This window comes from Arachis hypogaea, chromosome 4, assembly GCF_003086295.3.
Source record: "Arachis hypogaea cultivar Tifrunner chromosome 4, arahy.Tifrunner.gnm2.J5K5, whole genome shotgun sequence".
NCBI classification, from domain to species: Eukaryota; Viridiplantae; Streptophyta; class Magnoliopsida; order Fabales; family Fabaceae; genus Arachis; species Arachis hypogaea.
The window spans coordinates 68922241-68945854 of NC_092039.1; the positions used below are offsets into that span (position 1 = coordinate 68922241).

Consider the following 23614-nt stretch of genomic DNA (forward strand, 5'->3'; position numbering starts at 1 on the left):
GTGTTCGATCCTTGGGTGACGCGCACGCTACCTCTTTTCCTTGATTTTTTTGGCACCAAAGTAAGGCTTAGTTTCTTGTTTCCTCATGGTTCCGTGTTCGATCCTTATGGCAAGCAATGGTGAACTTTTTCTTTGAATTTCTTCCTTTGGTGAGCCCGATACTGCCCTTGAGGAGGGCAGGGCAATGTTTTTGTCCCCCTTGATCCATGGCATCAATTTGTGCTCTGCCCTCGTCGTGGGCAGGGCAGTGTTGCCTCTCAAGACTCGTTTCCTTATGTTGCCCTCCTAGAGGGCAGTGTTCCCTTGTGGAGGGCAATGCTTGCACTCCTCCTTTATGCGCCACGCCTTTTTCTCCTTGGGCCACGCTTCCTTAAGCCACGCTTCCTCTTTTCTTCTTTTCTTCACCTATAATAAACCAAAACAACTACTCAAAGTATCACTAAATTCACAAGGCTTATAAATCAATTAAAATTCAATTAAAATTAGCTTAAACCTCATGAGTTAGCATCAATTTAATGGTAGTTGCTTGATTTAAAGAAGTTATGCATTTTCATTCCAAATCTCTTACTTAGGATGCAAGAAAGTGCATAAAGACTAATAAAACAAGTGAAATTAGCTTGAAAAATGGGTATATGATGACTTGTCATCACTTTTTCAAATTATTTTCAAAATATTTTCCTTATCTTTATATCACATTTTCGAAAACTCACTAATAATTAATGTGATTGATTCAAAAATTTGAAGTTTGTTACTTTCTTGTTAAGAAAGGTTCAATCTTTAAGTTCTAGAATCTTATCTTGTAGTTTCTTGTTAGTGAAGTAAGTAATTTTAAATTTAAAAATTAAATCTTTTTATCTTTTATCTTATCTTTTTCAAAAATTTTATCTTTTTCAAAATTTGATTTCAAAATATCTTATCTAAACCTCTTATCTTCTTATCTTTTCAAATTTGATTTTAATATCTTTTTCAACTAACTCTTTGACTTTTTGTTTGTTTCTTATCTTTTTCAAAACCACCTAACTACTCTTCCCTCTCTAATTTTCGAAAACATCTCATTTCTTTTTCAAAAATTCTTTTTAATTAACTAATTGTTTTAAATTTTAATTTTAATCTTATCTTATCTTTAATTTTCGAAAATCACTAACCTCTTTTTCAAAATTATTTTCGAAATTCTCCCTCTCTTTTCTTATTCTATTTAATTATTTATTTACTAACACTTCTCTTCACCTCTCTTCATCTAAAAATCCGAACTTATTCTCCTTCACTCTTCTCCCCTTTCTTCTTCTACTAACATAAAGGAATCTCTATACTGTGACATAGAGGATTCCTCTTCTTTTCTTGTTTTTTTATCTTTCATATGAGCAGGAACAAGGAAAAAGGCACTCTTGTTGAAATTGATCCAGAACCCGAAAGAACTTTGAAGAGAAAATTAAGAGAAGCTAAGTTACAACAATCTAAAGGTAACCTTTCAGAAATATTAGAACAAGAGAAGGAGATGGCAGCCAAAATATAATAATAATGCAAGGAGAATGCTTGGTAACTTCACTAAGCCAACGTCCAAATTTGATGGAAGAAGCATCTCCATTCCTGCCATTGGAGCCAATAATTTTGAGCTGAAACCTCAGCTAGTTGCCTTAATGCAACAAAATTGCAAGTTTTATGGACTTCCATCTGAAGATCCTTATCAGTTTTTAACTGAGTTCTTGCAGATCTGTGAGACTGTAAAGACGAATGGAGTTGATCCTGAGGTCTACAGACTCATGCTTTTCCCCTTTGCTGTAAGAGACAGAGCTAGAATATGGTTGGATTCACAACCCAAGGATAGCCTGGACTCCTGGGATAAGCTGGTCACTGCCTTCCTGGATAAATTCTTTCCTCCTCAAAAGCTGAGCAAGCTTAGAGTGGATGTTCAAACCTTCAAACAAAAAGATGGTGAATCCCTCTATGAAGATTGGGAAAGGTACAAGCAGTTGACCAAAAGGTGTCCATCTGACATGTTTTCAGAATGGACCATATTAGATATATTCTATTATGGTTTATCTGAGTTTTCGAAAATGTCATTGGACCATTCTGCAGGTGGATCCATTCACCTAAAGAAAACACCTGCAGAAGCTCAAGAACTCATTGACATGGTTGCAAATAACCAATTCATGTACACTTCTGAGAGGAATTCCATGAATAATGGGACACCTCAGAGGAAGGGAGTTCTTGAAATTGATGCTCTGAATGCTATTTTGGCTTAGAACAAAATGTTGACTCAACAAGTCAACATGATCTCTCAAAGTCTGAATGGATGGCAAAATGCATCCAACAGTACTAAAGAGGCAGCTTCTGAAGAAGCTTATGATCCTGAGAACCCTGCCATGGCAGAGGTTAATTACATGGGTGAACCTTATGGAAACACCTATAATCCATCATGGAGAAATCATCCAAATTTCTCATGGAAGGATCAACAAAAGCCTCAACAAGGCTTTAACAATGGTGGACGCAATAGGCTAAGCAATAGCAAGCCTTTTCCATCATCTTCTCAGCAACAACCAGAGAATTCTGAACAAAACACTTCTAATTTAGCCAATTTAGTCTCTGATCTGTCAAAGGCCACTTTCAGTTTCATGAGTGAAACAAGGTCTTCCATTAGAAATCTGGAGGCACAAGTGGGCCAGCTGAGTAAGAAAGTCAGTGAAACTCCTCCCAGTATTCTCCCAAGCAATACAGAAGAAAATCCAAAAGGAGAGTGCAAAAGGGAGGAGGAGGACGAAAATCCTAGTGAGGAAGACCTCCTAGGACGTCCCTCAAGCAAGAATGAATTTTCTATTAAGGATCCAAAGGAATCTGAGGCTCATATAGAGACCATAGAGATTCCATTAAATCTCCTTCTGCCACTCATGAGCTCTGAGGACTATTCTTCCTCTGAAGAGGATGAAGATGTGACTGGAGAGCAAGTTGCTCAATATTTAGGAGCAATCATGAAGCTGAATGCCAAGTTGTTTGGTAATGAGACTTGGGAAAGTGAACCTCCCTTGCTTATTAATGAACTAGATACTTGGATTCAGCAAACTCTACCTCAAAAGAAACAAGATCCTGGCAAGTTCTTAATACCTTGTACCATAGGCACCATGACCTTTGAAAAAGCTCTATGTGATCTAGGGTCAGGGATAAATCTTATGCCACTCTCTGTAATGGAAAAGCTGGGGATCATTGAGGTACAACCTGCCTTGTTCTCATTACAATTGGCAGACAAGTCATTAAGACAAGCTTATGGAATAGTAGAGGACGTGTTAGTAAAGGTTGAAGGCCTTTACATCCCTGCTGATTTCATAATCTTAGACACTAGGAAGGAAGAGGATGAATGCATCATCCTTGGAAGACCTTTCCTAGCTACAGCAAGAGCTGTGATAGATGTCAACAGAGGTGAATTAGTCCTTCACTTGAATGGGGACTACCTTGTGTTTAAGGCACATGGCCATCCCTCTGTGACAAAAGAGAGTAAGCATGAAGAGCTTCTCTCAGTTCAGAGTCAAGAAGAGCCCTCACAGTCAAACTCTAAGTTTGGTGTTGGGAAGCCACAACCAAACTCTAAGTTTGGTGTCAAGATCCCATATCCAAATTCTAAGTTTGGTGTTGGGACTATACAACATTGACCTGATCACCTTTGTGGCTCCATGAGAGCCACTGTCAAGCTATTGACATTAAAGAAGCGCTTGTTGGGAGGCAACCCAATTTTATTTATCTAATGTTTATTTTATTGTTATTTTGTGTTTTATTAGGTACATGATCATGTGGAGTCACGAAAAAAATATAAAAATTAAAAACAGAATCAAAAACAGCAAAAAAAAATTCACACCCTGGAGGAAGCACAGACTGGCGTTCAACGCCAGTAAGGAGCATCTGGCTGGCGTTTAATGCCAGAATAGAGCATGAAACTGGCGCTGAACGCCAGAAACAAGCAACATTCTGGCGCTGAACGCCAAGAATGTGCCTAGAGGAAAAGCTGGCGCTGAACGCTAGCAACAAGCATAAAACTGGTGTTCAACGCCAGAAACATTCTTTACATGGGCGTTGAACGCCCAGAATGTGCACCACTCGGCGTTTAAACGCCAGAATGGTGTGCAAAGGCATTTTACATGCCTATTTGGTGCAGGGATGGAATTCCTTGACACCTCTGGATCTGTGGACCCCACAGGATCACCTCAGGATCTGTGGACCCCACAGAATCTCCACCTACTATATTCCCACCTTACCTCCTATTCCTATTTTACTCTTCCCCATGTCACACTTCCCAACACCCTTCACCAATCACCTCAAACCCTCTTCCCAATCACCCCCTTCACCACTCACATCCATCCACTCTTCCCCATAAACCCCACCTACCTTCCAAAATTCAAAAACATTTTCCCACCCATTCCCACCCTAAATGGCCGAACATACCCTCTCCCCTCTCCCTATATATACCCTTCCATTCTACTTCATTTTCACTCAACACAACCAAATCTTCTCCCCCTTGGACGAATACACACTTCCTCTTCTCCTCCATATTCTCTTCTTCTTCTTCTTCTTCTCTTCTTTCTTCTCTTGCTCGAGGACGAGCAATATTTTAAGTTTGGTGTGGTCAAAGCACAATCTTTTTTGTTTTCCACTACCATCAATGGCACCTAAGGCCAGAGAATCCTCTAGAAAAGGAAAAGGGAAGACAAAAGCTTCCACCTCCGAGTCATGGGAGATGGAAAGATTCATCTCCAAGAGCCATTAAGACCACTTCTATGATGTTGTGGCAAAGAAGAAGGTGATCTCTGAGGTCCCTTTCAAGCTCAAGAAAAATGAGTACCCGGAGATCCGACATGAAATCCGAAGAAGAGGTTGGGAAGTCCTAACCAACACCATGCAACAAGTCGGAATCTTAATGGTTCAAGAGTTCTATGCCAATGCATGGATCACTAGGAACCATGATCAAAGTATGAACCCGAGTCCAAAGAATTATCTCACAATGGTTCGGGGAAAATACTTAGATTTTAGTCTGGAGAATGTGAGGTTGGCGTTCCACTTGCCCATGATGCAAGGAGATGTACGCCCCTACACTAGAAGGGTCAACTTTAATCAAAGGTTGGACCAAGTCCTAATGGACATATGTGTGGAAGGAGCTCAATGGAAGAGAGACTCCAAAGGCAAGCCAGTTCAACTAAGAAGACTGGACCTCAAGCCTGTGGCTAGAGGATGGTTGGAGTTCATTCAACGCTCCATCATTCCCACTAGCAACCGATCTGAAGTTACTGTGGATCGGGCCATCATGATTTATAGCATCATGATTGGAGAGGAAGTAGAAGTTCATGAGGTCATCTCCAATGAAATCTACAAAATAGCCGACAAGCCCTCCACCATGGCAAGGCTAGCTTTTCCTCACCTTATTTGCCATCTATGTTACTCAGCTGGAGTTATCATAGAAGGAGACATCTCCATTGAAGAGGATAAGCCCATCACCAAGAAGAGGATGGAGCAAGCAAGAGAGACCCTTCACGGTTCTCAAGAGATGCATGACGAAGCTCATCATTAAGAAATCCCTGAGATGCCTCAAGGGATGCACTTTCCTCCCAACAACTATTGGGAACAACTCAACACTTTCTTAGAAGATTTGAGCCACAATGTTGAACAATTAAGGGTGGAACATCATGAGCACTCCATCATTCTCCATGAAATAAGAGAAGACCAAAGAGCAATGAGGGAGGAGCAACAAAGGCAAGGAAGGGACATAGAAGAACTTAAGGACATTGTTGGACCTTCAAGAAGAAGATGCCACTAAGGTGGATTCATTCCTTGTTCTTATTTCTTTCTGTTTTTCGGTTTCTATGTTATGTTTATCTATATTTTGTGTCTCTACTTCATGATCATTAGTATGTAGTAACCATGTCTTAAAGCTATGAATAAAATCCATTAATCCTTCACCTCTCTTAAATGAAATATGCTTTAATTCAAAAGAACAAGAAATACATGGATTTCGAAATTATCCTTGAATTTAATTTAATTATATTGATGTGGTGACAATACTTTTTGTTTTCTGAATGAATGATTGAACAGTGCATATTTTTGATCTTGTTGTTTATAAATGTTAAAACTGTTGGTTCTTGAATGAATGATGAACAAAGAGAAATGTTATTGATGATCTGAAAAATCATGAAATTGATTCTTGAAGCAAGAAAAAGCAGTGAAAAAGCAAAGGCTTGCGGAAAAAAAAATTTGCAAAAAAAAATAGAAAGAAAAAGAAAAAGCAAGCAGAAAAAGCCAATATCCCTTAAAACCAAAAGGCAAGGGTAAAAAGGATCCAAGGCTTTGAGCATCAATGGATAGGAGGGCCCAAGGAAATCAAATCCAGGCCTAAGCGGCTAAATCAAGCTGTCCCTAACCATGTGCTTGTGTCATGAAGGCCCAAGTGAAAAGCTTGAGACTGAGTGGTTAAAGTCGTGATCCAAAGCAAAAAGAGTGTGCTTAAGAGCTCTGGACACCTCAAACTAGGGACTCTAGCAAAGCTGAGTCACAATCTGAAAAGGTTCACCCAGTTATGTGTCTGTGGCATTTATGTATCCGGTGGTAATACTGGAAAACAAAGTGCTTAGGGCCACGGCCAAGACTCATAAAAGTAGCTGTGTTCAAGAATCAACATGCTTAACTAGGAGAATAAATAACACTATCCGAAATTCTATGTTCCTAGAGAAGCCAATCATTCTAAACTTCAAGCGAAAAAGTGAGATGCCAATCATTCTAAGTCCCGCTCATCTAATTATAATTAATATTCATTGATATTCTGGAATTTATAGTATATTCTCTTCTTTTTATCCTAATTGATTTTCAGTTGCTTGGGGACAAGCAACAATTTAAGTTTGGTGTTGTGATGAGCGGATAATTTATATGCTTTTTGGCATTGTTTTTAGGTAGTTTTTAGTAAGTTCAAGCTACTTTTAGGGATATTTTCATTAGTTTTTATGTTAAATTCAGATTTCTGGACTTTACTATGAGTTTGTGTGTTTTTCTGTGATTTCAGGTAATTTCTGGCTGAAATTGAGGGATTTGAGCAAAACTCTGAAAAAGGCTGACAAAAGGACTGCTGATGCTGTTGGAATCTGACCTCCCTGCACTTGAAATGGATTTTCTGGAGCTACAGAACTCCAAATGGTGCGCTCTCAATGGCGTTGGAAAGTAGACATTCAGAGCTTTCCAGCAATATATAATAGTCCATACTTTATTCGGAAATTGACGACGTAACATGGCGTTGAACGCCAAGTACATGCTGCTGTCTGGAGTTAAACGCCAGAAACACGTCATGATCCGGAGTTGAACGCCCAAAACACGTTATAACTTGGAGTTCAACTCCAAGAAAAGCCTCAGCTCGTGGATAGATCAAGTTCAGCCCAAGCATACACCAAGTGGGCCCCGGAAGTGGATTTATGCATCAATTACTTACTCATGTAAACCCTAGTAGCTAGTTTATTATAAATAGGACTTTTTACTAGTGTATTAGACATCTCTGGACGCCTAGTCGTTAGACCATGGGGGGCTGGCCATTCGGCCATGCCTGAACCTTTCACTTATGTATTTTCAACAGTGGAGTTTCTGCACACCATAGATTAAGGGTGTGGAGCTCTGCTGTACCTCAAGTTTCAATACAATTACTATTACTTTCTTTTCAACTCTCTTTTATTCTTATTCCAAGATATACGTTGCACAACACTTTGATGAATATGAGGATCTGTGACACTCATCATCATTCTCACCTATGAACGTGCGTGACTGACAACCACTTCCGTTCTACTCTAGGCCGGGCGCATATCTCTTAGATTCCCCAACAGAATCTTCGTGGTATAAGCTAGATAGATGGCGGCATTCATGGGGATCCGGAAAGTCTAACCTTGTTTGTGGTATTCCGAGTAGGATTCCGGTATTGAATGACTGTGACGAGCTTCAAACTCCTGAAGGCTGGGCGTGATGACAAACGCAAAAGAATCAATGGATTCTACTCCAACCTGATTGAGAACCGACAGATGATTAGCCGTGCTGTGACAGAGCATTTGGACCATTTTCACTGAGAGGATGGGATGTAGCTATCAACAAGGGTGATGCCTCCAGACGATTAGCCGTGCAGTGACAGCGCATAGGACCATTTTCCTGAGAGGATTGAAAGTAGCCATTGGTGATGGTGATGCCCTACATACAACTTGCCATGGAAAGGAGTAAGAAGGATTGGATGAATGTAATAAGAAAGTAGAGATAAGAAAGGATTCTAGCATCTCCACATGCCTATCTGAAATCCCCACTATTGATTTACATAAGTATTTCTATCCCTTTTTATTTTCTATTTATTATTAATTTTCGAAACCCATAACCATTTAATCTGCCTAACTGAGATTTACAAGGTGACCATAGTTTGCTTCATACCAACAATCTCTGTGGGATCGACCCTTACTCACGTAAGGTTTATTACTTGGACGACCCAGTACACTTGATGGTTAGTTGAACGAGATTGTGGAAAGAAAGTGCTGAGTTAATATTTTTGTGCACATGCTAAAGAGCCATTATTGTTGATCACAATTTCGTCCACCAATTTCCAGCTTCTTGAAAGTTTCCAGGAATTTGCGGAAGTGTTGATCTTTGGTATCTTTGTTGAACCTCTGTGGATATGGCAGCGGACGAATGAAGGCTTTCTCCTTTTCCTGTGCTTCTTCCTCTCCCACATGTATATTGATTGGCTGGTCTTCTTTTCTTTTGGGGTTATCTGTGTTCTTGTTTGGCACCATATTTTAATCATTGGCTTCCTCTATATCTGTTGGCTTTTTGGTGCTCTCCACTTGTTTCCTTGTAGTGTCATTGTTGCTCATCAATGTTCTCCCACTTCTTAACTGTATTGCCTTACACTCTTCCTTAGGATTTGGAATTGTGTCACTTGGTAGTGAACTTGATGGTCTCTCTGTTGCAAAGTGTTTAGAGAGCTGGCCTATTTGTCTTTCCATGTTCTTGATGGAAGCTTCTTGATTCTTGGCTGTCATTTCTTGGTGTTTCCACATTTTGTCTATCAAGGTTTCCAGGTTAGTGATTCTTTGAGATTCTGGTGATGCTTGTGGTTGGTTGTGAGATGTGGATGGTGGATGATAGGTATTTTGGTTATGGGTTGGATAATGGTTAGAGTTGGGGTAAGTGTTTTGTGGTTTTCTGAATGAATTTTGGTTGTTGTTTTGTTGGTTGTTCCTTGGGTTATTTTGGGTTGTGTTTCTTTGCCATGGCTGTTGGTTATGGTTATGGTTATCTCCCCATCTAAGGTTGGGGTGATTCTTCCAGGAAGGATTATAGGTATCACCATAAACTTCATTCTGTCCAGAGTTTTGGTTATGCATGTACTGCACTTGCTCCTGTTGTTGCTCTTCTTGGCTTTCTTCATTCTGCACCCATACAGTTGATGGTTGGCTTGTGTTCACAGCTGCTACTTGAAGGCTGTCAATCCTTTTGGACATTTGTTCAAACTGTTGTTGAATTTGTTGTTTGCATCATCTTGTTTTGAGCCAAAATGGAGTCCACTCCTTCCAGTTCTAGTACCCCCTTTCTCTGTGATGGTTGGCGGGTTCTTTGATGAGTAAAGAAATATTGATTGTTGGCCACCATATCCACAAGATTCTGGGCTTCCTCAGTAGTTTTCATCAGTTGTAATGAACCTCCAGCAGAGTGATCTAATGCCTCTTGAGATTTCAATGTCAGGCCTTCATAGAAATTCTGCAGCACATCCCATTCATTGAACATCTCTGGGGGACACTTTCTGATTAAGGCTTTGTACCTCTCCCATGCTTCATACAAGGATTCGGCATCTAATTGTGTGAAAGTCTGCACCTCGGTTTTCAGCCTGATGATCCTTTGGGGTGGGTAGAATTTGGCTAGAAATTTACTCACCAAATCATCCCAACTAGTGATACTTCCTTGGGGAAAAGTTTCAAGCCATTGTGCGGCCTTGTCCCTTAATGAGAACGGGAACAACAGAAGATTGTAAGTTTCAGGATTCATGCCATTGGATTTGACAGTGTCACAAATCCTTAAGAAGGTAGATAAATGCTGGTTAGGATCTTCCAATGGGCTGCCTCCATAGGAACAATTGTTCTGGACAAGTGTAATGAGTTGTGGTTTTAGCTCAAAGTTGTTTGCATTGACATTGGAAGTTAAAATGCTGCTTCCACAGTGTCTAGGATTTGCACATGTGTAGGAGGCCAAAACTCTCCTCTGTGGTGGATTGTTGTTGTTGTTAGCTGCTCCCCCTGGTGGATTGGGATTAGATGGATCTCCTTCCATCTCGTGATATTCTTCCTCAGATTCTTCCTCTCCAACAATACCTTTCCCTCTTTCAGCTCTTATTAATCTCCTGAGAGTTCTTTGGTCAGCTTCAGATAAGATAGGAGTAGCTCTCCCTGTACCTGACATACAAACAAAACAAGAGAAATACACAACCAGTGACACTTCAATCTATTGCTAGAATGAAGTTTTAGTTAGCTTAAGCAAAAATTCAAACAGTTAGTGGGTTAGTCAAAAATAAAGAAAAAGTGCTTGATCTAAACTACCACCTCACTTAATCATTGTCAATCTATTTCAATCCCCGGCAACGGCGCCAAAAACTTGATGTGCGGAAAACGATTTGACACAAAACTCACCGGCAAGTTTACCGGGTCGCATCAAGTAATAAAACTCACGGGAGTGAGGTCGATCCCACAAGGATTGAAGGAAATTAAAGGGAACAAAAAGAAATTAAATTGCATAGAATGTAAAGGGGAGTGGGCGATTTGCAGGAAATTAAAGGGAACAAAAAGAAAAAGAGCTGAATCTTAAAGTGCAAGTAATGTAAATTGCAGAAACTTAAAGTGCAAGAAATATAAATGACTTGAAAAATAAAAGGGGAATGGGAATTGGATCTACAGGAATTAAACAAGGGAAAAGCAAACAGAATGAAGAGTAGTTGATGGAATTAGTTGAACAGGATCTCAAAACTAAAACGAAAATAAGCTTGATGTAGTAATTAAACAAGGAAATTAAAGTGGAAACCAATAGATCTCAGGACCCAAGAGACTAGATAACTGATTCTAGATCTCAATGCCTTCCTAGATCCAAATTCAGAGAGCAAATGCAAAATTAAAGAAGAGAGCAATGTAGAAATGTAAATCCAAGTTCAATTTCCAGAAGTTGCACTAAGAAAAATAGAGAGATCTCAATGTGGGATTGAGATAGAATTTCCTCAATTCTTTAACACCCAAGACTCAAGACAAGTGTAGATGAAATTGAAACAAGAAAACTAAGAGGAAGAGAATTCAATTCTCCTTCCCCAAGACTCAGAATCTCAAGATAGCTCAGGACCCAAAAGCTCTCTACTGTGAATACTATGAAAATTTTCCAAGAAAACTCTCCAAAGAAAAACTCCCTTAAAACTTCAAATCCTAAGCTATTTATACACTTTCTTCAAATGATCATTAAGCCTTGAATTGGGCCTTTAGTCTTGATGGAATTGGGTTGACAATAGCCTCTGTTGATTGCTCTTGGTGTTGGGAAGAAATCCACTTGTGAACCGGGCCATCAACCATTCACGTTCAAACGTTGACTTAAACGTCCCTTGTGTGAGGCATTATGCAGATGCCCTTCTTGCAGTCATCCACGTTTGAGCCAACGTTTGAGGTCAAACGTGAGCTCAAACGTGGGTCTTCCCAGGCTCCCTTTTTGGCCAACGTTTGGCCCAACGTTTGAGGCAAATGTTGGCGCAAACGTGGCTCATCTAAACCATCAATCAGGGGTGCTCTTCCATGCTCTTTCTTGCCAAAATGTAGCCAACATTTGACCTCACGTTTGAGGCAAACGTTGGCTCAAACGTTGCTGTGCCTAGGAGCTCTATTTCTTTTCTTTTTGGCGCCAACGTTTGACCTCACGTTTGAGGCAAACGTTGGCGCAAACGTTGGCTCCTTCCCCTGCTTCTTCTTCAGCCAACGTTTGCCTCAACGTTTGAGGCAAACGTTGGCGCAAACGTTGGCTCTTCCCAGGGTGTTCTTCATCTGCTTCTCACGTTTGAGTTAACATTTGAGGCAAACGTTAGCTCAAACGTGAATTCCTTCTTTCCAAGCCCATTCTTGCAACCTTCTTCTAAGCTTTATTCCTCCTGTCATCAATCAACAATTGTATCAAAGCTATGCCATCATCATGAGAGTTATTCTTCTTCTTGTCATATGAGCAATTATGGCACAAAAACTCATGAAAATGCATCAATTTATCCATAGTTGATTGAATCAAAGGAAACATGAATTTCAACCCAATTGGCTTACTTATGGCTTAAGAAAGTGCATAAAACCTATTGAAAACAAAGGAAAAAGACTAGTGAAACTAGGCTAAGATGACTTGTCATCAAGAGGTCTAGTAGGAAAACCCATTATCTATCCTTTTATATTTTTGCTGTGTCCTTTACTGAATAATCCTTATCTATTGTATTAAAACCCCTAAGCCCCTAAGGTAAAAAAATTCATTCCCTCCATTTTTCCTGATCTTGTTCGAAAACTCTAGTCTAAACAATTAAAAATTTGATGTAGTTAGATTGAATAGAGTATTGGGCTAGGTTGATGTTGAATGGAGGTTGGAATTTGATGCTTGAATTTGGGAAGATCGATTTCTTGGCTTGATTGGTGAGGATTCGTAAGTATTAGATTTGGCCGGAGGGGAAAGTTAAAGAGGTTGGAACCGCCGTCAATAAAGGTATGGGTTTCGATTTCAAGTAATCACTAATGTAATGTTATGTGAAATCCTAGGATGTTGAATTGATGTTCTTGAAGGTTTAGTTTGAATGTGCGATTTTGGTTTGTTATTGTTGATTATTAAATACAAATTGGCCTGGAGGCTTGATGGTGTGAGTTACACCTGATGCGTGAGCATCATTTGTATCTTTTCTATGTGATTTGTAAGAATCCGAAGATAATAAACACTTAATTAAAATGAAATAATAATGTTATTGTCCGAAATAGGTTCAATAATTTAGAAGCCTTAATTTGAAATTTTAAAGGTGAGATTTGAATTCAGTGAATTTTTTGAGTGGAAAAATGTAATTTTCTGTAGCAAATTGAGTAAAAACGCGTAACGGTAAATTAGTCGACTGTACCGGCTTAAGTCTGTCTGGTACTGCGTGAGAATAATAAAAACTATAGAAAAACATAGAGAAATATTTAGAATTAAAAATCGGGTGCTATTTTAAAGGTTTTGACCCAAAATTGGGCCAAACGAACCAAAAATGCTAAGCGGTTGGACCGGACCAAAGTTGGGGCTAAGCCCAACATATACAAGAGTGTTAAATGGATCCATTCAGCTTCATAACTCCACAAAAACAACCCTAGCAGCCGAAGTGAGTTGAGAGAAGAGGGAAGAAGAAATACTATTCACCATCACAATCTTTCAATCATAACTTGGGCTACGGTGTTCCAATTCGCATTTTATTTATGGCTCTGTGATGAGCGGATAATTTATACGCTTTTTGGCATTGTTTTTAGTATGTCTTTAGTATGTTTTAGTTAGTTTTTATTATATTTTTATTAGTTTTTATTTAAAATTCACTTTTCTGAACTTTACTATGAGTTTGTGTGTTTTTCTGTGATTTCAGGTATTTTCTGGCTGAAATTGAGGGATCTGAGCAAAAATCTGATTCAGAGGCTGAAAAGGACTGCAGATGTTGTTGGATTCTGACATCCCTGCACTCGAATTGGATTTTCTGGAGCTATAGAAGCCTAATTGGCGCGCTCTCAATTGCGTTGGAAAGTAGACATCCTGGGCTTTCCAGAAAAGTATAATAGTTTATACTTTGCCCGAGATTTGATGGCCCAAACAGGCGTTCCAAATCAGCTCAAGAATTCTGGTGTGAAACGCCAGAACTGGCACAAGAATGGGAGTTAAATGCCCAAACTGGCACAAAAGCTGGCGTTTAACTCCAAGAAAAGTCTCTACACGAAAATGCTTCAATGCTCAGCCCAAGCACACACCAAGTGGGTCTGGAAGTGGATTTTTATGTCATTTACTCATATTTGTAAACCCTAAGCTACTAGTTCTCTATAAGTAGGACCTTTTGCTATTGTATTTTAATCTTTTGATCACTTTAGATCTTAGGATCATCTTTTGATCATGTTTTTATGATTGAACCCTCTTTGGGAGGCTGGCCATTTGGCCATGCCTAGACCTTGTTCTTATGTATTTTCAACGGTGGAGTTTCTACACACCATAGATCTAGGTGTGGAGCTCTGCTGTACCTCTAGTATTAATGCAATTACTATTGTTCTTCTATTCAATTTGGCTTATTCTTGTTCTAAGATATCACTTGTTCCTCAACTTGATGAATGTGATGATCTGTGACACTCATCATCATTCTCACCTATGAACGTGTGCCTGATAACCACCTCCGTTCTACCTTAGACTGAGTGGATATCTCTTAGATTCCTTAATCAGAATCTTCGTGGTATAAGCTAGAATTGATGGCGGCATTCAAGAGAATCCGGAAGGTCTAAACCTTGTCTGTGGTATTCTGAGTAGGATTCAAGGATTGAATGACTGCGACAAGATTCAAACTCTTGAAGGCTGGGCGTTAGTGACAGACGCAGAAGAATCACTGGATTCTATTCCAACCTGATTGAGAACCGACAGATGATTAGCCGTGCTGTGACAGAGCGCGTTGAACATTTTCACTGAGAGGATGGGACTGTAGCCATTGACAACGGTGATGCCCAACATACAGCTTGCCATGGAAAGGAGTAAGAAGGATTGGATGAAGACAGTAGGAAAGAAGAGAGACAGAAGGGACAAAGCATCTCCATACGCTTATCTGAAATTCTCACCAATGAATTACATAAGTATCTCTATCTTTATTTTATGCTTTATTCATAAATCATTCATAACCATTTGAATTCGCCTGACTGAGATTTACAAGATGACCATAGCTTGCTTCAGACCAACAATCTCCGTGGGATCGACCCTTACTTGCGTAAGGTTTATTACTTGGACGACCCAGTGCACTTGCTGGTTAGTTGTGCGAAGTTGTGATAAAGAGTTGAGATTGCAATTGAGCGTACCATGTTGATGGCGCCATTGATGATCACAATTTTGTGCACCAAGTTTTTGGCGCCGTTGCCGGGGATTGTTTGAGTTTGGACAACTGACGGTTCATCTTGTTGCTTAGATTAGGTATTTTTCAGAATTTTTAAGAATGAATTATAGAGTTTCAAGGTGATGTTCTTATCATCACCAAAGCTGATTGATTCTCATCAATTTAGCTCTTGAATGCAATGTCCTGCTGAAGCTTGGCTAGCCATGTCTAATTTCTTTATACTAAAGCTTTAGACTAACATTGCATGATTCCTGGAATTCTTATTAAAAATTTTAAATCTCTTTATTTTCTTTTCCATATAATTTTCGAAAAAAATCCAAAAAAAATTACAAAGTCATAAAAATCAAAAATATTTTATATTTCTTGTTTGAGTCTAGTGTCTCATTTTAAGTCTGTTGTCAATTGCATGCATTCTTTGAATTCAATCATGTGTCTTCATTGATCTTCAAGTTGTTCTTGATGATTTCATTGCTCTGATCTTTAAATTCTCTTGTTTTGTGTGTTTTGTTGTTTCTCATATGCATTCTCAACTTGTTAGTGTCCGTAGTATACAAACTTCTAAATTTGGTGTCTTGCATGCATTGTTTATTTGATTTTAGTTGCATTTTGATTATTCATCATCATTAAAAATCCAAAAAAATTTTTAATTTGTGTCTTTTCAAGTCAATAATACAGAGAATTGAAGATTCAGAACATACAGCAGAGGAATTACACGAAAAAGCTGGGCGTTCAAAATGCCCAGTAAGGAAGGAAAACTGGCGTTTAACGCCCAAAAGGGTAGCATTTTGGGCGTTAAACGCCAGAATGGATACCATTCTGGGCGTTTAACGCCAGGATGGCACAAGAGGGAAGATTTTGTTTTTAATTCAATTTTTTTTCAAGTTTTCATAATTTTTCAAAATCAAATCTTTTTCAAATCATATCTTTTCAATCATATATTTTCAAAATCAATTTCTTTCCATTTTCAAAAAATACTTGCTAACAATTAATGATTTGATTCAACATTTCAAGTATGTTGCCTTTTCTGTTGAGAAAGGTTTAATGTCTGAATCATATCTTTCAAATTTCTTGTTAGTCAAGTCATTAATTTTCAAAATCAAATCTTTTTTTAAATTGTTTTTCAATCATAACTTTTCAATCATATCTTTTTAATCACATCTTTTTCAAAATAGTTTTCAATCATATCTTTTTTATTTCTAATTTCAAAATCTTTTTCAAAAATCACTTTATTTCTTTCTCAATCTTAGTTTTCGAAAATCAATTACCATTTTTTTCAAAATTTCTTTTAATTAATTCACTTTAATTTTCGAAAATTTCTTCACCTCTTCTCACATCCTTCTCTTTATGGACTAACCCTCCTCCCCAATGCACAATTCGAACTCTATCTTTCTAAGTTCGCATTCTTCTACCTCTTCCTTCTATTTTTCTTTTCCTCTGACACCTCAAGGAATCTCTATACTGTGACATAGAGGATTCCATATTTCCTTGTTCTCTTCTCTTTCATATGAGAAGGAACAAAGATAAAAGCATTCTTGTTGAGGCTGACCCTGAACCTGAAAGGACCTTGAAGCAAAAGCTAAGAGAAGCTAAAGCACTACTCTCTGTAGAGGACCTAACAGAAATCTTCAAACAAGAAGAAGACATGGCAGCCAAAAACAACAACAATGCCAACAATGCAAGGAAAGTGCTGGGTGACTTTACTGCACCCATTCCCGACTTCTATGGGAGAAGCATCTCTATCCCTGCCATTGGAGCAAACAACTTTGAGCTTAAGCCTCAATTAGTTTCTCTAATGCAACAGAATTGCAAGTTCCATGGACTTCCATTGGAAGATCCTCATCAGTTTTTAGCTGAATTCTTGCAAATCTGTGACACTGTCAAGACCAATGGGGTTGACCCTGAGGTCTACAGACTTATTCTATTCCCTTTTGCTGTAAGAGACAGAGCTCGGATATGGTTGGACTCACAACCTAAAGAAAGCCTGAACTCTTGGGAAAAGCTAGTCAATGCCTTCTTGGCAAAGTTTTTTCCACCTCAAAAATTGAGTAAGCTTAGAGTGGAAGTCTAAACCTTAAGACAGAAAGAAGGTGAATTCCTCTATGAAGCTTGGGAAAGATACAAACAATTGATCAGAAAGTGTCCTTCTGACATGCTTTCTGAATGGAGCATCATAGGTATCTTCTATGATGATCTGTCTGAACTATCTAAGATGTCAGTGGACAGCTCTGCTGGAGGATCTCTTCATCTGAAAAAGATGCCTACAGAAGCTCAAGAACTCATTGAAATGGTTGCAAATAACCAATTCATGTACACTTCTGAAAGGAATCCTGTGAACAATGGGACGAATCAAAAGAAAGAAGTTCTTGAGATTGATACTCTGAATGCCATACTGGCTCAGAACAAAATATTGCCTCAGCAAGTCAATATGATTTCTCAAAGTCTGTCTGGAATGCAATCTGCACCAGGCAGTACTAAGGACGCTTCATCTGAAGAAGAAGCTTATGATCCTGAGAACCCTTCAATGAAGAGGTGAATTACATGGGAGAACCCTATGGAAACACCTATAATCCTTCATGGAGAAATCATCCAAATCTCTCATGGAAGCATCAATAGAGACCTCGACAAGGTTTCAACAACAATAATGGTGGAAGAAACAGGTTTGGCAATGGCAAGCCTTTTCCATCATCTTCTCAGCAACACATAGAGAATTCTAAGCAGAGCCACTCTAACTTAGCAACCATGGTCTCTGATCTAATCAAAACCACTCAAAGTTTCATGACTGAAACAAGGTCCTCCATTAGAAACTTGGAGGCACAAGTGGGTTAGTTGAGTAAGAAAGTTACTGAACTCCCTCCTAGTACTTTTCCAAGTAATACAGAAGAAAATCCAAAAGGAGAGTGTAAGGCCATCAACATGGCCGAATTTGGAGAGGAGAAAGAGGCAGTGAGCACCACTGAGGAAGACCTCAATGGATGTCCACTGGCCTCCAATGAGTTCCCTAATGAGGAACCATGGGAATCTGAGGCTCACACTGAGACCATAGAGATTCTATTGGATTTATTTCTGCCATTCATGAGCTCTGATGAGTATTCTTCCTCTGAAGAGGACGAAGATTTCACTGAAGAGCAAGTTGCTAAGTACCTTGGAGCAATCATGAAGCTAAATGACAAGTTATTTGGTAATGAGACTTGGGAGGATGAACCCCCTTTGCTCACCAAAGAACTGGATGACTTGACTAGGCAGAGATTACCTCAAAAGAGACAGGACCCTGGGAAGTTCTCAATACCTTGTACAGTAGGCACCATGACCTTCAAGAAGGCTCTGTGTGACCTAGGGTCAAGCATAAACCTCATGCATCTCTCTGTAATGGAGAAGCTAGGGATCTTTGAGGTACAAGCTGCAAGAATCTCACTAGAGATGGCTGACAATTCAAGAAAACAAGCTTATGGACTTGTAGAGGATGTTCTGGTAAAGATTGAAGACCATTACATCCCTGCTGATTTCATAGTCCTAGAGACTGGGAAGTGCATGGATGAATCCATCATCCTTGGCAGACCCTTCCTAGCCACAACAAAGGCTGTGATTGATGTTGACAGAGGAGAATTGATCATTCAAGTGAATGAAGAATCCTTCGTGTTTAAGGCTCAAGGATACCCCTCTGTAACCATGGAGAGGAAGCATGAAAAGCTTCCCTCAAAACAGAGTCAAACAGAGCCTCCACAGTCAAACTCTAAGTTTGGTGTTGGGAGGCCACAACCAACTTCTAAGTTTGGTGTTGAACCCCCACATTTAAACTCTAAGTTTGGTGTTGGGAGGTTCCAACATTGCCCTGAGTATCTGTGAGGCTCCATGAGAGCCCACTGTTAAGCTACTGACATTAAAGAAGCGCTTGTTGGGAGGCAACCCAATGTTATATTTATCTATTTTCCTTTGTTATTTTATGTTTTTTTTATAGGTTGATGATCATGGGAAGTCACAAAAACAATTGAAAAAGCAAAAACAGAATGAAAAGCAGAATGAAAAATAGCACACCCTGGAGGAAAACTTGCTGGCGTTTAAACGCCAGTAAGGGCAGCAAATGGGCGTTTAACGCCCAGTCTGGCACCATTCTGGGCGTTTAACGCCAGAAAGGGGCACCAGACTGGCGTTAAATGCCAGGAAGGGGCAAGAAGATGGCGTTAAACGCCAGAAATGGGCACCAGCCCGGCGTTTAATGCCAGAATTGGCAGAAGGAGCATTTTTGCTCGCCACTTGGTGCAGGGATGAATTTTCCTTGACACCTTAGGATCTGTGGACCCCACAGGATCCCCACCTACCCCACCACTCTCTTTCTTCTTCACCCATTCACCAATCACCTCAACACCTCTTCCCCAAAAATCCCTCACCTATCAAATCCCACTATTCTCTTCACCACTCACATCCATCCTTCATTAAACCCCACCTACCTCACCATTCAAATTCAAACCACTTTCCCTTCCAAACCCACCCATTATGGCCGAACCATACACCCCCTCTCCACTCTTATATAAACCCATCTTCACTCCTTCATTTTCACACAACCTAAACACTACTTTGCCCCCTTGGCCGAACTACAAAGCCACCTCCATCTCCTCTATTTCTTCTTCTTCTACTCTCTTCTTTCTTCTTTTGCTCGAGGACGAGCAAACCTTCTAAGTTTGGTGTGGTAAAAGCGTTGCTTTTCATTTTTCCATAACCATTTATGGCATCTAAGGCCGGAGAAACCTCTAGAAAGAGGAAAGGGAAGGCAAAAGCTTCCACCTCCGAGTCATGGGAGATGGAAAGATTCATCTCAAGGGTGCATCAAGACCACTTTTATGAAGTTGTGGCCATGAAGAAGGTGATCCCCAAGGTCCCTTTCAAACTCAAAAAGAGTGAATATCCGGAGATCCGACATGAGATCCAAAGGAGAGGTTGGGAAGTTCTTACCAATCCCATTCAACAAGTCAGAATCTTAATGGTTCAAGAATTCTATGCCAATGCATGGATCACCAAGAACCATGATCAAAGTGTGAACCCGGACCCAAAGAATTGGTTTACAATGGTTCGGGGGAAATGCTTAGATTTTAGTCTGGAAAATGTAAGGTTGGCATTCAACTTGCCCATGATGCAAGGAGATGAACACCCTTACACTAGAAGGGTCAACTTTGATCAAAGGTTGGACCAAGTCCTCATAGACATTTGTGAAGAGGGTGCTCAATGGAAGAGAGATTCAAGAGGGAAGCCAGTTCAACTGAGAAGGCATGACCTCAAGCCCGTGGCTAGGGGATGGCTGGAGTTTATCCAACACTCAATCATTCCCACTAGCAACCGGTCTGAAGTTACTATAGACCGGGCTATCATGATTCATAGCATCATGATTGGAGAGGAAGTAGAAGTTCATGAGGTTATATCCCAAGAACTTTATAAGGTGGCGGACAATTCCTCTACCTTAGCAAGGTTAGCCTTCCCTCATCTCATTTGTCACCTCTATATTCAGTCGGAATTGACATAGAGGGAGACATCCTCATTGATGAAGACAAGCCCATCAGTAAGAAGAGGATGGAGCAAACAAGAGATCCCACTCATGGACATGAAGAGATTCCTCATCATGAAATCCCTGAGATGCCTCGAGGGATGCACTTTCATCCACAAAATTATTGGGAGCAAATCAACACCTCCCTAGGAGAATTGAGTTTCAACATGGGATAACTAAGGGTGGAGCACCAAGAACATTCCATTCTCCTCCATAAAATTAGAGAAGATCAAAGAATCATGAGAGAGGAGCAACAAAGGCAAGGAAGAGACATTGAGGAGCTCAAGCACTCCATAAGATCTTCAAGAGGAAGAACAAGCCGCCATCACTAAGGTGGACCCGTTCTTTAACTTCCTTGTTCTTTATTTTCCTGTTTTTCGAATTTTTATGCTTATGTTTATCTATGTTTGTGTCTTATGATCATTAGTGTCTTAGTGTTTATGCCTTAAAGTTATGAATGTCCTATGAATCCATCACCCTTCTTAAATGAAAAATGTTCTTAATTGAAAAAGAGAAGAATTGCATGAATTTCAAATTTTATAACAGATTAATTATTTTGATGTGGTGGCAATACTTTTGATTTCTGAATGTATGCTTGAACAGTGCATATGTCTTTTGAATTTGTTGTTCATGAATGTTGGCTCTTGAAAGAATGATGAAAAAAAGGAGACATGTTACTGAGGATCTGAAAAATCATAAAAATGATTCTTGAAGCAAGAAAAAGCAGTGAATACAAAAAAAAGAAGAAAAAAAGAAGAAAAAGAAAAAATTAAAGTCATGATCCAAGGTAAAAAGAGTATGCTTAAGAACCCTGGACACCTCTAATTGGGGACTCTAGCAAAGCTGAGTCACAATCTGAAAAGGTTCACCCAGTTATGTGTCTGTGGCATGTATGTATCCAGTGGTAATACTGGAAGACAGAGTGCTTTGGGCCACGGCCAAGACTCATAAAGTAGCTGTGTTCAAGAATCATCATACTTAACTAGGAGAGTCAATAACACTATCTGGATTCTGAGTTCCTATAGAAGCCAATCATTCTGAATTTCAAAGGATAGAGTGAGATGCCAAAACTGTTCAGAGGCAAAAAGCTAAAAGCCCCGCTCATCTAATTAATACTGATCTTCATAGATGTTTTTGGAATTCATTGTATATTCTCTTCTTTTTATCTTATTTGATTTTCAGTTGCTTGGGGACAAGCAACAATTTAAGTTTGGTGTTGTGATGAGCGGATAATTTATACGCTTTTTGGCATTGTTTTTAGTATGTTTTAGTTAGTTTTTATTATATTTTTATTAGTTTTTATTTAAAATTCACTTTTCTGGACTTTACTATGAGTTTGTGTGTTTTTATGTGATTTCAGGTATTTTCTGGCTGTAATTGAGGGATCTGAGCAAAAATCTGATTCAGAGGCAGAAAAGGACTGCAGATGCTATTAGATTCTGACCTTCCTGCACTTAAAGTGGATTTTCTGGAGCGAGAGAAGCCCAATTGGCGCACTCTCAATTGCGTTGGAAAGTAAACATCCTGGGATTTCCAGAAAAGTATAATAGTCCATACTTTTCATGAGATTTGATGGCCCAAACTGGCGTTCCAAGTCAGCTCAAGAATTCTGGCGTAAAACGCCAGAACTGGCACAAGAATGGGAGTTAAACGCCCAAACTGGCACAAAAGCTGGCGTTTAACTCCAAGAAAAGTCTCTACACAAAAATGCTTCAATGCTAAGCCCAAGCACACACCAAGTGGGCCCGGAAGTGGATTTTTATGTCATTTACTCATATTTGTAAACCCTAAGCTACTAGTTCTCTATAAGTAGGACCTTTTGCTATTGTATTTTAATCTTTTGATCACTTTAGATCTTAGGATCATCTTTTGATCATGTTTTTATGATTGAACCCTCTTTGGGAGGCTGGCCATTCGGCCATCCCTAGACCTTGTTCTTATGTATTTTCAACGGTGGAGTTTCTACACACCATAGATCAAGGTGTGGAGCTCTGCTGTACCTTGAGTATTAATGCAATTACTATTGTTCTTCTATTCAATTCGGCTTATTCTTGTTCTAAGATATCACTTGTTCCTCAACTTGATGAATGTGATGATCCATGACACTCATCATCATTCTCTCCTATGAACGTGTGCCTGACAACCACCTCCGTTCTACCTTAGAATGAGTGGATATCTCTTAAATTCCTTAATCAGAATCTTCGTGGTATAAGCTAGAATTAATGGTGGTATTCAAGAGAATCCGGAAGGTCTAAACCTTGTCTGTGGTATTCTGAGTAGGATTCAAGGATTGAATGACTGTAACAAGCTTCAAACTCCTGAAGGCTGGGCGTTAGTGAAAGACGTAAAAGAATCACTGGATTCTATTCCAACCTGATTGAGAACCGACAGATGATTAGCCGTGCTGTGACAGAGCGCGTCGAACATTTTCACTGAGAGGACGGGACTGTAGCCATTGACAACGGTGATGCCCAACATACAGCTTGCCATGGAAAGGAGTAAGAAGGATTGGATGAAGACAGTAGGAAAGCAGAGAGACGGAAGGGACAAAGCATCTCCATACGCTTATCTGAAATTCTCACTAATGAATTACATAAGTATCTCTATCTTTATTTTATGCTTTATTCATAAATCATTCATAACCATTTGAATTCGCCTGACTGAGATTTACAAGATGACCATAGCTTGCTTCATACCAACAATCTCCGTGGGATCGAGCTTTACTCGCGTAAGGTTTATTACTTGGACGACCCAGTGCACTTGCTGGTTAGTTGTGCGAAGTTGTGATAAAAAGTTGAGATTGCAATTGAGCGTACAATTTCATGCACCACTATGCAAAGCTCTCGCTGAGCCCATCATTTCTATCCAAATAAAGTTGTAAGAAACTTTCAATTTCTTGCCCTGTTATCCCTTCCACAAAATTTTAAATTTTTGAGTCTGAATATTGAGTA

At 39.5% G+C, this 23614-nt stretch overlaps 1 non-coding gene across 1 annotated transcript; it reads right to left on the reverse strand.

The window, feature by feature from the left end:
• Positions 1-17177: 17177 nt before the first annotated feature.
• LOC112799240 (small nucleolar RNA R71) lies at positions 17178-17285 on the reverse strand. Its single transcript, XR_003200815.1, has one exon. It is a non-coding gene; the product is annotated as a small nucleolar RNA R71 (small nucleolar RNA).
• Between the last annotated feature and the right edge of the window lie 6329 nt (positions 17286-23614).